The 14,913-nt window shown below is 40.0% G+C and overlaps 2 non-coding genes across 2 annotated transcripts; both read left to right on the forward strand.

Annotated features, from left to right (window-relative positions):
- Positions 1 to 7,719: 7,719 nt before the first annotated feature.
- Positions 7,720 to 7,791, forward strand: Trnaq-uug. Its single transcript has one exon. It is a non-coding gene; the product is annotated as a tRNA-Gln (tRNA).
- A 2,983-nt stretch (positions 7,792 to 10,774) lies between these two features.
- On the forward strand, positions 10,775 to 10,867 carry Trnay-gua. The gene is made up of 2 exons: positions 10,775 to 10,811; positions 10,832 to 10,867. It is a non-coding gene; the product is annotated as a tRNA-Tyr (tRNA).
- The last annotated feature ends 4,046 nt before the right edge of the window (positions 10,868 to 14,913 follow it).

A 14,913-nucleotide genomic window follows, 5' to 3' on the forward strand; every position in this document is an offset into this window, starting at 1 on the left:
GGTTGCGTATTCCATTCCCTCGGGTGTTAGTCCGGTCCTCCAGTTCTCCGGCAATACATCACACTGTCCACAGTACCGTAACTCACCCTGAACGCAGAACGCTCCATACACCAACCGATCCTGGTCAATAAACACACACACAAACACAAACACATACGCATCTGGATCCGCGTGTTAGTGAAGCAGATATACGACCGGGATCACCGAACGTAGCGTCTAATCTACCCCTAATTTTCCACGAGATGGGGAAAAACCCGCGATTCCGCTTTATTATCCCGTAATATCAATTTCATAAGTCGGCTATGTTCGCCTTTCTTGGTTATTATATCTGCGATGCTGCGTAACCAGGGGGAAAAAATGATCGAAAACTTATTCATTTCGATTTTGCTTTACCCGTTTTTTTTTTTTTTTTTTTTTTTCCATTCACTTCTCGCAATATTTATATATCGGTTATGATGGTGATTTTTGCTTCGCGATGCGTGAGATTTTTCGAAAAATTCTTACCGAGGTTTGCCGATTCGGTAATTTGTTACTGAGTATACAAATTAGATTCATCGTCAAGTTAGCCAGAACTAAGCTTGATGGTATGTTTTGGGCTTTCAACCCTCTTTCCCATAAATTCGTTCCGCCTACAGTTGAAATTGGTAGAATGTTTTTAATTAGCGTCGTTTTTATACTGGGCAGGTTTTATATCAGTTTAATTGAATCATTTCAAGTTTATGTGAAATTCTTATCGTTCTTATAAAGTATAGTAATACGGTTTTTCGTTTGAAACTTTCTCGTAGAAAAAAGAAACACTGGATCAACTATTCAACGTATTCAACTATTCAATTTATCGTCCTGATGATCAACTTTCGACATGAAGAAAAAAAATCCTCTTGAAAATAAGATGTCTCTACAAACGAATTTTACCCACGCGAAAATCTTCTTTTCACTTCTTCTTTACTTATGTTCATATCAATTGGAAAATTTGAATATCTCCATATATGTATGTATCTGTGAAAAAAAAAAAAAACAAAAAAAATTTCCTAAACGTATTCAGATTTGCATTGAGTGTTTCTAATCTATAATATGGAAGAAAAACCAAAAGAATAGAAAATGACAGAGAAAAACGATTTGACAAAAAATAGGCGAAGGAGGGAAATAAAGAGAATGAAGAGGGGAACAACGGCGTACGGATTTCAATTAAATTGAACGCCTCGATTTTCCCCGCGTGTTTCCCGACGCCGGGGGGCGTCGGTGCAGAAACCTGGAGCAATACCAGGCTCTGCACTAGGTTGGTGCACCCGTCGCGTCGCGTCGTCGCATCGAGTAGCAGCCGGACAATCGGGCGCAGCGGGAGTCCGGAACCCTTTTGGTCTGCTCGAGGCCGGGGTTATCGCTATCAATCTAGATCGTATAGCTTCGGGTCGTGTAAGGTATCGAAGTGAAATGATATAACCGCCACTGAAGTGTGGCGCGGTGAACGAAGTTGGATGTAACGAAGGCGAACGCATGCTGCATACGATGAAGAGGGTGCACGCAGGGAGCAAAGCGTCAGGCCGACTAATGACCAGGTTATAACTAATGTAAGTAAGCAATCCAGAACGCGTACCGAGCCGCGAAGATTTCATTTCAGGATAAAACCCGCATTTCTAGCATCTGGCGTCGCGACGCCCCGCGTCGCTTCTGATCACAGCAGTTCGGACAGCCACTTGCGCCTAGCCAACGGCCACCGGTTGGCCAGAGGTCGCCTAGCTCGCTAATCGCTTCGGAGGGTGTATCGTAGTTAGTACACTCTGGTTCAAGAAATTATGATCCAAAAAACTGGGTGATAATGGTGTAAAAACACCCCAAGGAATTTAAATTTACCGCCGCTAGAGAGCAGCTTATGTTTTCGACTCGAGACAACGACCCCGATTTTACTTCTTTGGAACTTGGGCGACAACTTTTTTTACCCACGTGATTCTTCGTTAAAAAAACCAAGAAAATGAGACCCCGTAGAACCCTTAACGATATGGTGTATCTAAGAGATGGAATTTGCAAGATTGGGACGTTTAGGTTATATTTATCTTGATTGGCATCTCAGCTTCCGGATCATGTTATTATATTTTTGTTCAGACTGTACGCCAGATAGGTCCTTAAATACTTTTAATGCATTTTGGTTATGCCCACCATTCGTGACGCGCCACGTATCCCCCCGGGTCAAACTGATCTCGAACGATTAATGCCGCATTATAACCCTTGAGCAGTAAAATGATGGCTCACGTGAAACTCGGGGCGTTTCATTGCTGCTTCATAACTAGAAAGCAAGAAAATAAAAGTAAAAAGCTACAGTGATGATGATAACAGCGCAATATACTAGCGGTAGTAAAATACCAAACGAAAATTTTTATGGAAAAATCTTTATTATTGAAACGAATTTGCGTCGACAGATTTTTCTTCAGTTCTTAATTCAATATCACCATTTGTTGACAGTAATCGATATGAATTAGTGATATGTTGTCGAATCGAGTGTTTTTCATGCAAAAATGATTTGAAAAAAGTGCTCTATAGTGAATTTGTAGGAAATAGTCTTGGGGATGAATTATCGAGCCATTGTAGAAGGCAATGGAACAAACATGATGGACTTTTAATCATTCTGTACCAATTCGAAACGAACCATCGATATCAGCATTTTTTTCTATCGATCACAGTATTTCTTATTTTTGTATTTTCAAAGAAATTCACGAAGCTTTCGGTATAAACTTTCGTCCAAGCAACCGCATTATTATTCTATTAGAATCGAAAACAGTATAACACCGAAAGGAAAATTGATGACAGAACGACCGAATCGTGCGGGTAATTGAGACGAGGAATTTGCTTCCTCTGTTTGAACACCGCAGGTGTGTTTTTTTACGATTGCAATTAGGTACCTGCGGTATAACCCGAGTAGCATTTAGGCGTATGTGAGCGCGCTTACACACGTGCGTGTATACATAGCTGGTGGATTTTGTCGCGGCGTAAAATTGATTACCAAATACCGTCGGAGGGACGGGACGGCGTGTACGTAAAGGGAGAAAGAGGGAGGGCGAGAAATTCCCCTCAAAACACCTAAATTATCGAACCGTGGGCAGCGGCACTGACCTACACCGCAATTCCCTCGGTCGATTGCATCGCTCTCATTCGGCCACGCCGGTGCCCCACTGCTGTAAATTGATACTCGTAATCACGTCTAATTGCTCTGCCGTTTCGGATCAGAGTTTAAACAAAAAAAAAAAAAAAACACAGGCAGAAAGCAAGGAAGAGAAGCTCCGGCATTGATTTTAATTATTCTTGTTCAATTCTTTTTTTCGTTTCTTCGACAAGTGCAAAATGAGGAATCAGATATTTTATTGATATTTGTACGGATTGACATGTAAAAAAGTATGTTTTCGCAAATGTGTTATAGTAAAATTGTTCAACTTCTTAATAGCTCGAATCATTGATGAAAACATTTGTGTATATTGTTGAAATTTCACTTTAATTTCTGTTTTAAAAATATATTATCAATCAAGGGTCGTTTTTGTATAATAGGGTATTGAAAAAATTCCTAGTGTACAGTTTAGAGACAATGAACTCAAATCAAAATGTTGACTATTGTACGTCAATATTGACAAAAAATTGTTTGATATAGCTTTAATTCGATCACCCGAAGTCGTCTTCTAATGTCACTTGAGTTCAAGTAAAGCTATTCTTTTTTCTTTGGTCAAAGCCATCGTAGTTGCGCAAAGTTTTCGCAGTCTTTCGAAGTTTTTAGAAGTAATGAAAACGTCGCCTGAATCAGGTAAATAATAATAAATCGTCGATTTGCACTTGAAAAAAGAAAAACTAATATTGAAGTCATTTAAATGGTAGTGAAATCAGGCTTACCTCGAACCCCTTATTATAAATAGAATACAATAAATAAATAAAAAAAATTCAAAATTAATCCTCGTACTGCACAGAAAAATTCTAAACGCTCAATTGATGATCAATTCAATATTTACGTCTTGCCCAATAATTAATCTCGACGATTTCCACTCCGGAGTACCTATAGTATATATATATATATATACATGCCTATGTGTATACCTATATATATATATATATATGTATAAAACGTTGTGCAGTGAACACAATAACTCGAAGGTACTTCATACTACATACGCATGTAATAATGCACAAAGAGGCGCATTAGTCACACACCATTTTGCCACCAGGCGTGACGACGCTAGGTGCTCTCACCCTCTCTCTCACTCTCTCTTTCTCTCTCTCCTCGGCTTTTTTCTGATCGTTAATTCAACGATCCCCTCACCCTTTCGTCCTGCCTGCCCGCAATGCCGGCTTCCCACCCCATTATGTCATCCCCGTTCGTCTTCTTTCCTCGCCTCGTGCGACTGCCCCTATTTTCCCGCGCATTTTAAAATACAACATGGCTGACGCTTCTGACGCGTGGTCACGTGGCTCTATAGGGGCCCCTTTCCGCCGCCCCCCTTTCCGTAATGCACTCCGTGTCCCTGCATTGTTCAAGGCTTTTGTATGATAAAAACAATAATAACAAGCGTCACTACGAAGTTGATAATTATTACGACGATAACAATGACATGGACTATTTTTTTATAACAACGTACTACGTGGTTTCAGTGATGATTGTAAAAAAAAAATATGTGTCACACAACATGTAAGATCATTGCCCGTGTGGATGTTATGTTTGAAAAATTTTCATACATTCATACTGGCACGATCTGATCTACCTGAATTTGGAACATTTTTTTGTCGTGGAGAAATCGACGAACCTGAACTTTCGGGGTCATGAAGGAAACAGAGAACAAATGTCCTCAGACAAAATGTGACAAAAATAACTGTTTCAGAATAAATAAAAAATCCTTATAAAACGTGTATAAAACATTGAAATTTATAGTTTGAAACCGAAAAAAATATCGCAGACAATATCGGGGTTGAAAAATTGTGATCAATTGTGTTTCGAACAGAAAATTACTCTCAAAGATATTACTTGTTGCTCGGTGTCTGAGTAAGAATCTTTTAAACTGTAACCTCTGATAAAAAATTTTATAAATGAAAGACCAATTATCTCAGAAATAACTGATAATATTTTCACGGATTCCATATTCCGGTTTCCTCTTCCGTTCGGATCAGATAATCAGTAGACGCTTCGCGGGGTCACACTCATTATATATATATATCTACGTAATTTGCTACCAGTGGTGTGAACAACGCACATAATATAACAATTATCGCGCCGTTAGCAGCGATAACAGTAATGGCAACGGTGATACACAGAGTGATTATGTAACGACCTCATGAACCATCGTCTCATAGAATGCAATGCGCATACGCTAAGATCCACGAGAAGTTGTTTGCCAGGGTGACCAACTGTCGTGAACATAACCTCAAAAATTTCACCACTCGTCGCTGGGAGTTGTGCTCAGCAACGTCAGCCATAAAAATTTTTGAGTTTACAATATACATCGCGTCGACGTGACATTTGAATTTACGACGGTTGGTAGCCCTGACAGAGCAACTGCTCTCGAATTTTAGCACATGCGCATTACATCGCAGCAGACGACGGGCCATTTTACCCTTAGATACAGTCACTCTGTATAGCAATAATGATAATAACAACGACAATAATGACGGGAACGGTAATGGCGTCGCGTGCTCTGGATGCCCGGGGCGTCTCGGTGACGTCGGGTGACATCAAAGTGACGCTATGTACCACAGCCTCCGCAACATGCGCCAAGGCAGAACTAATGAGATTCACGTTACCAAGGCTCGATGTATACCTACCGATGCTGCCGCTGCCGCTGCTGTGCTGCTGCTCCTTGAGAGAAGAAGAGCCGCGAGATGAATCCCGGGTTAATTTTTATGCCGTCTCCCCCCTTTTTTTTCTCCCCAATTGCAGATATCTTCCCGTCTCGAGGGCCCCCACCCCACCCTCGCTTTCATTTCCTCATCTTCGTTTTTCTTCCCTTTCACTTTTTCGTCAAAGTCAAAGAAACCTGTATTTTAATTCTTGCGTTTATCGATTCTGCAGGCTTACGGTCTTTACGCGATATTTGTAATTTACGAATGTCTGAATAGTTTGTTTTTTTTTGTTGATTTTTTCTTTTCCTACTAAATTTTCAAAACTTGCGTCACTTTTTGATTCTCCTTTTTACATTTCAATTCAAAACAATATCAAATACATTTTGCATAATCAACATGTATGACTTGTGGGGAAATATTTTTTACACTGCTTCCGGAACATTAAGACAGTTGTTTAACAGTTTCTCTTTTTTTCATTAACGAATAAATATCGAGACACGAAAATTACACAACAACGCGGAATTTTAAATGAAAAAGGTGAGGATTTTAATTTTGTAACACAGACAATGTGTTGAAAAATTCTCTCCTAATTCCGTATACATAATGCTTATGTATATCTGCATAACTATATGCAATGTACGTATGGCATATCTGTCCTTATGCGCGCATTAAGCGCCTATTACAATTCGCAATTGTGTAAAGTTGAAAAAACGTGGGGCGGACGCGAGCGCGCGCATTATTCAAAAGAGCTCTGGGGGTTACGTCGCATCGATAGCTTCGCATTTCCGGTTTCCGGTGTACGAACCCCGCGCAGGGAACTCCCGTCCCATAGAACATCACTTTGTATATACGTCTATGTATACGTGTATATGTATACAATAGTGTGTCGTATATATAGTTTCGTTACCCGAGCTATTATAAAAATCACCCTTCAAGTGCAACGGCATATTTATTGCCAACATCCGTTCAATTAGGGGCTGCTGATACTTCGCGAAGAGCCAACTTACACTGCGCGTAGGTATAGGTGTAATATATTATATACACCGACGCTTTTCCTTTTCGAAGGGGGTTTTGTGTACAATGTATACATCGTGTAACACAGTTGTAAAAAAAATTAAGATTCAAGTTTGGAAAGAACTTCACCGTATGATAAATTATAATTAGTTGTTAAATTTAGAAATCGAATTATTCGTAATTATTCAAGGTATTGAATAATTGCGGTAAAAATACTGATATCTTAGTGAAATTGATGAAATTATTTTTCAACGTGAAGAAGCAATAAGGAATTTCTTCGAATAAAACTCTGACTTGTTGCAAACAAATTTTCTCTTTCCGATTGATTATCGCACGATATCTTCATCATTTCTCAGTTCTTACACAATTGCATCCTGCGACAACGTTTGATACTCTATACTCCCAAACACAAAGAGACGTTCGATTTATTACTTTACTCGTCGATATCCCGTCATTTTAATTCTTAATTTATCTTCCCAGCAAGAGATAAGATTTCATAGTTAAATTATGCGTCTAATTATAGCTATTTGTGTGGTAAAAAAATAAAAAAAAAAAGAAGTACGATTAGAAAAAAAAAAGTAACGTTTAACCATTCCGAGAATCGAGCAGGCTTGTTTATTCAATTGCAGTAATGCATCTTATCTATTAAAGCATTCGAGGTTAAGTTAGGTTATCATAATATATTCTATATATACACATTCGATTTTATCGTTATTATTTCACAATATTCTTTTTTTTTTTCTCTACTTATTCGTCTTCGTGTATTGATATAAATGCCAAAGTGAGCGTGTTTGAACTATTTTATTTATTTTCGTCTAGTTTTGTAAAAATAAATTACCTACGATGTTTTCTCTCTTTGTATTAATTCTTATACAAACAGTTCGAACAGTTGAATATCGAGGTCCCATGGTGTAATGGTTAGCACTCTGGACTTTGAATCCAGCGATCCGAGTTCAAATCTCGGTGGGACCTTAGCAATATTTTTTTTCTATTTTATCTTTTTTTTTTCTTCTTTCAACCCAGCATTCCTTTATTTTATTAATTTTATCGCAGTAAAGAGAAACTGTGTATTATTAGGAAACGAAAAAAGCATCAAACTAAGTAAATCCTGATCTGTATACCTATATATATATATAGTAAAAAACTTGCACATATATTTATACGTTATATACGATATGGGTGAAATAGTTTCTCCGAATGATCTATTTTTCATTCTAAGATAATAATAGCAATTATAATGATAATGATAATAATAATAATAATAATAGTATAATAATTATTAAAATCACATCATGTCTGCAGCGTTTGTGATCGAGAACCTAAAGGAAGAGAAGAAAGGGATGAGGTATATTATAAAATTTTGCACACCTGGAGTCTCGAGGCCGTAATAAAACCGAGAGAGACAGAAAGAAAGAGAAAGAGAGAGAGAGAGAGAGATAGGGAGAGTTTATTGAAGATTTTTCTCTATAAAATTCAAGTCGACGTTATCGTAAACAGTTTTGAAAGATTATTACCGCTCTCAAGTTAGTTCATCAAGATGTGACAACAGCCCCATCAAAATCTCGCTTCGATCGTAAAATACTTTCCCAATTTAAATTTAAACGGCATCATCCCTCTTGCCTCTCGCAGTAAGGAATAGCACCGGTAGCACCAGCAGCATCGGTATAATAAGAGAGAAGTGCTCTACGCTGCGGTTAACGAGCAGAACTTCGCGTAACCGAGATGACGAGGAGAACCTCCAGGCGGACGTGAAGAGCCCTGAAGGTAGCCGAGTCGAAGAGGAAGAGGATGACGGTTTAAACAAAAAAATTGACAAAAAAAATTAAATAAATAAATAAATATCAAATAGAGGATTAGCAAAACGGGTCACGAACTACACTGACTGACAGTAATTATTTTCACCTGCATTATGGTTTATATACCTACATGCTCGAGTTGTGGGTTTTATATCAGTTTTATTGTACATCGGGTGGCGTTAAAATTGAAGCGAAATCGTTTAGAGCCCGGGAATATGGGCGAGCTCATCGTTTTCTCGGGGTGGAAGGGAAAGGGGACGAAGGGCATAACTAATTTAGAGCCCTTAGTTATGGAGCCCCGGCGGAGGTCTTATCCCCGAGATAATACGTTATACTGTCAGGTCTAAGATCGCTTTCTACAAATTCAGGGACATTAAAGACGGCGACTTGATTGGATAACAAACATTTTATTGAGTTTAATTTTCGAAGTGAAACGCGCGCCCTGCAATGCCATGCATACCTATATATGTGTATATATACATATACATATACATTATATATACATAGATGTATGTATATGGTATAAGAGGCGCTTCCTCTCGAAAACGTTAAACTTTAACAGCTTCTTAGCAATAAATAATATTATGCACACGAACATCCGCCGCCGACGCCGCCGCCGCCGCCGCCGCCGCCGCACCCCATAAGCCAAAGAAAAATCCTCATTCCACCCTAGCCGTGCAGGCAATTAAATAAAATGTGATACGTTCGAGTTATGACGCGAATCTTTATTGTTTATGACACAGAGGCTCGAGAGAGCCCCGCGGCTTTGGACTCCCTTGTATGCAAAGGCGTAAAAAAGTCACCCCGTCGTCTCAAGCACCGTGCGTTCTTCGAGTTCAATTCAATTGATTGCTTAGAGAAGAGAACGAAATCGCCCTGCAATCGTGGTTCCGTAAAATTGCTCAGTTTGTCCAGGCGTTTCGTGTTTCATGCCCTGAATGGCCAATGGGGGCGAAGGAGGCGCGTGGCCAGAAGCGCGGATTGGCTGATCGTCGAGAGTGGTTAGTTTGGCGTTCGAAAACCGCGGAAGCCTTGAATTTCTCGACGAGTTTTCCCGAGGAAGGGGTACTGAGATATTTTTAAACCGATCTCGCGTCTCCTCGAATATATTTCCAATAAATCCGTATAACATCTTGGGCCAATTTCCTCGCCCCCGGTTACCTCGAGTCATAAAAGTCTGATATTTAAGATTTACGTCCGTCACGGCAATTATAATGTCTTTTATTACACGACCCCTTACCCCCCTCCATCGCCATCTTAGATCTCTTCCTCCTGCTTTTCCTTCTTCCCCATTCTACAGCCGCTTGGAATAAGTTTCATCGTAAAAATGTTATTAGGCCACGCTTTCCAGTTTCCATCGACGAATGGGGGGCCGCCGTTTAAACAAGACGCGAAATTTTTATGCCCCAAACTCCTCCGGGCGTAAAAACGATCGCGTCTCGTCCCCCTCATCGGGGTTCGTAAAATCCATGTAACACGCACATGCCTGAAAACGTGCGTCGTGCATTGGTAGGTATATCGGATATGTCTGCACAAACCGGAAACGCGTCTCTAAGTTGCAACTCGGAATTGCTGACCCCTTGAATTATTCAAGGTAGGTCGGATCACGCTCTCTTATTTCCTCGTTAACGGATACGCAGCGCGCTGTAATTCGCTGTTTGAAAATGGCGCCAGATCTTACCGCTCGCTCGTTTCATGGCTGCGCCATTTGTTCCGCTCGCACATTCGCAGCCGGGATCAGCCGCTTGTTGGATTATTCATCGATGGCCGGTAATTAGGTGTTCAGAAAGTCGCATGTACGCGGATCAATTTTGCCGAGCAGTTAAGCCCCTTTTTCCCATTCACGACTAGTCGCCATCCCGAAAACACTAAAACACTACCCATCTCGATGATTTTACGACCCGTGGCCACGCTTTCCCGCTCTTTTTCATTCGGGCGAAAACGCGATTTAGGTATTTGTCTGTTTGTTTTTCTTCCACTCTCCGGATAACTCACGAAGTGAGCTATTTCATCGTCGTAACAAAAAGATTTCATCATACACGGATATTTCCACCGTTATCTGAGTTTAAAAGATAGGCGGCATCGACGAAGATAAAAATGGGTCGAACTTTTGATCGGTGAAACGGTGATGTCATCAATTTTGCCAAACTGTCATACAGCCTTCGATAGCTCAGTTGGTAGAGCGGTGGACTGTAGTTGGCACGATCATGAGAGACATCCATAGGTCGCTGGTTCAAATCCGGCTCGAAGGAGTAAATTTTTTTTTGGAACCCCGTCTGAGATCGTTTTTCATCCTTCGCTTTCTCGGCAAATTTATGGTTTACAACGAGTGAAAACCGGATTAATAATACAAAAAAATATTCTCCTTAAAGTGAAAGTATCGTGATAATATGTGTTTGTAGTTTTTTCTTACCATCGATTTATCTTCTTCCTAAACGTATTTTCCATTCTTCTTTCAATTCTAATCTTAATCCTCATCGCAATCGCATCGTAGGTGTATAATACGTCGCTAAACAGATACGAAGGGTGCGATGGGTGTCGGTTGAGATTCGTCGTGCGGCTTCAGCGAGAAGGAAAAACCACTCAAATTAATTTCAATTTGAAGAGGAGTTGGAAGGGGGCGCTGCATATTGTCCGCAGAGAGTGGATATATCCAAGTTGACATGTAATCAGTGGATCCCCTGTTTCGTTCGGATAGGGAGGAGGAGCTGCAGCGCGACGAAAATTCGGCAACACCCCAGCTTCTGTATTTCTATCTTCTCTTATATATTTCGTTTCTATATATGTATTATACGCACAATGGCCCTCTTATGGTTGGTTAACCTTTGACTGACACCCAACCCTCCTTCCAATATCCACTAGACTCTTCCGCTACGCCTGCAACACCCTCCCGTCCATGCTTGTCCGCACGTACAATCCGCACACTAGTTCGGTAAAGTTGTACATTTTTTTTACCCTGCAGTCCTGTTCCAATCCCCTCGACAAATCTCCGGATCTTTCCTATAATTGCTCGCAGTGATGTTTAAGGACATATTATTACTGTTATTATTATCGATTGTACGTCAGGCATGAAAATTGTGGTGAAAAAGTTGAGATGAAGTTAATGAAATGTTTTGAAATTATTACTCACCTGCAAAGCAAACAGATTTTTCTATTATTATTTAACACTTTCAGTCACACATTTTTCCACTCGATGTTTTGGACGGAATTTTGATACTCGGGGGTTTTTGGGGTCGAAAATCTATGATGGCGGATGAAATATGGCGAACGTCAAATCTAAAACAATATCAAAATTTGATGATTCTGACCGAAACTTGTTACTCAGGGTATATTTGATAATTTCGAATATCCAAGATGGCGGACGTAACATCGAAAACATTATCAAAATTTGATGATTCTGACCGAAAGTTGTTACTCGGGGGTTTTTGGGGTTATACGAAGTAAGAAAGATCATTTCGGTGAATCGGAAGAAAGTTTAGAGAGAAAAGGAAATCGGAAGCTTTTACTTAGCTCACACCTGTTAGCTACTCGATAACTACGGGGATTATTTTATCTCTTCGAGTATTTATTTTATTATATCCGATTTAGCCTAACCTGAGCCGGCGACATATGATGCTCGAGTCTTAATGCCGTTGGGGTTTCACACATCCTTAATTTTCATCCAACAGGGTGACGACGTCGCGTTGCAAAGTGCAACGGGCAGTGGCAGCTCGCTATTGTTGAATCGTTTTAGATTAAATCAGGGATGATTCAGATGGATTATATTCACGGTTGAGCGGCACTCAGTGCCGCCTCTCTGCGTCCGCCTCCCCATGACTGCGGCATGAATCGATTGGCGGCAAAAAAAACGGTGACACGAACTTGTCATAATCCTGCAGATTGCGGGCGGAGAACCGATCAAAGGAATCACGGGGTTAGGTTGGCGGAATGCGACAGGTGTTCCTTTCTCTCTTTATATATCCCACGCCATTTGCACTGTATCTAATTGTCGTTTATCAGGGTCGACCAGTTCTCGAGCCAAATACTGGTACCTACACTTGTTTACCCGAGCAAACAGGTGTTTTAGGTTAGGTATACGTAAGGCGAGAGAGTCGAGTCACCTTTCAGTCTTTACTCCTTTTACTGCCCTCCAGTTTCTAGGTTTCTCACTACTTTCCAACTACTTAATCCTCGAACGAGAATTCGTATTTTTCGGCTCAATCTACGCTTTGTGGAAGCCAATTCAATCCTCGGATCGTCGCTCTTTGAATCTAATTGGAAATTGCGTCTGAGGGTTGAAGGTTTAATGTTCATGCCTTTAGGGCGTTTCGTTGGAAAGCAAATTCCTTCTCCTCTTTTTCGAATGACATTTTCAAAACCTGTCATTTTATTCTCTACAAATTACTTCCGGGAACAAGATCATCTCATTGAATGCAGCTCTGTGATAACAATTTAAAAAATGATAGTAGGAATGAATTTGAATTCCGATGCTGACCTTAATTCAAAATTTAATTTACCAGATCTTCCGAAGATTTCATTTTTTTTTCGTATACACGTTTTTCAATCGAGAGCGAAAGCAATTTTGCCATCAACTGAAGGAAAGTGTATAAAACATTGAATCGAGGATTGCAACAATAATTTCCACGTTTCATGTTACCGACAACTTTTCCCAATTCGCCTACGGATGAAAGGCTGGTTTTTTTCAAAAGCGAGAGGTTGGCTTCTTGGTGCTTCTGACGGGGGTGGGTGCAGTCGGAACAGACGTAATCGATTCCGCAGGAAGCCGAGCGGAAATCGCTCTGTGACGTTCAGACGTTACCGGAGCGAGAAATTACTCATCGTTTCGATTGAGGTTAATTAATTAGATAATCAAGGGAATCCCGCCCATCTCACATTCAGACGTCTACTTTCTTCCCTGCTGTTTCGACGTCAGACATCCCTCTGATCCTCCGGGGACCAGGTACACACTTCGCAGAGTCACCTAAGGACACGCTTCGGGCTCATTCTGTGTTCTCCGTTATTGGATGAGAAGGATCGAGGAGTGGAAGGAGGAGAAAAATGAACTAGAAGAAAGTCATCGTTAATTAGTGGAAGTAACTAATTGGTGGACGCAGGTGGTCGGATTTTAATTTTTTCATTCATTATATCTATTTCTGCATCATTTTTTTTCCCACTGAGTTTAAATCCTATTTTTATATAAGTATTCAAGTGGAACGGGAAGCTTTGTATATTATATATTCGGGGGATGGAGATCGTTGATGAAATTTTTTGGCAAACGTGACTCATGATAAAGCAGGTGGTGAAAAACAAAGATATTACATTTCGTTCAGGGGCAATTTTTGTCCGATTCGATATGCATACGTAAATCCATACCTGTCTTTATCGCGGTGAAAATAATATAAGTGATGATGCGATGGTGCAGTCGATGCCGAGGAGAAAGAACTTGTTGATGTATGCACGCTGATTTAAAAGCGATACGAATATCCTTAGACCTCTTTACATGGCGTTTTACAAAACATCGGAAATAACACCGAATCACCGTGTTTTTCACAATTCTACAACGCCAAGTGTCTTCCCCTCATCCAGTTTGCCTCGTATTTATGATTGTCGAGTTGATGCGTATAGCCGTTCGTTTTCCTCGAGTGAAATTGAGTAGATCGATGCCAGAGATATGTTGAAACAATAGAATAGTAGAGAGAACCAGATAATCAAGAGAAGGAGTATAAACCGAAGAAAAAGAGAAACGTTTGAAAATTGCAATGTATGATCAGAAATGTCGCTATTCCGTAGCGTGGAATTATTCATATACAGAGTGTCCCTTTTTTTAACAATCTAAAAATCGACGAGATATGAAATTCTTTGAAATTTTCAATGAACTGATAAATATCTTGGGAAGTAGATTAGCTGCAGGATTTCTTTCAAAGATTTTCTTATTTGGTTACTCGAATTAAAACTTCAGATAATATTAGAGACCCTCAACATGATCCGTTTGTTTTCACTCTATCGTTAAAACAAATTTCTAATGGAATTAACCTACCCATTATATGTTAAACAATTCAAATAGTGACAGGAAATAAATATCGCACTCACAAGCTCGATACGACTTGTCGATTAAAATGAACAAAATCAGATCGACTCTACTTCGGAAATTTGACAGACAGTCGATTCTCTCGAAAACTGTCTTCTCCACTCTTCAAATCTTGGCTGTGTGACTTTTAGGCAGAGTATTTTTCTTCTCCCGATTTCCACAATCACCGGAATATTTCGGTTTGTTGTTATGTTCAAAACTGTATACCCTGTATACGCAACGTTAGAAGTT

The sequence above is a fragment of the Diprion similis genome, chromosome 10, assembly GCF_021155765.1.
Source record: "Diprion similis isolate iyDipSimi1 chromosome 10, iyDipSimi1.1, whole genome shotgun sequence".
In the NCBI taxonomy this organism is placed as follows: domain Eukaryota; kingdom Metazoa; phylum Arthropoda; class Insecta; order Hymenoptera; family Diprionidae; genus Diprion; species Diprion similis.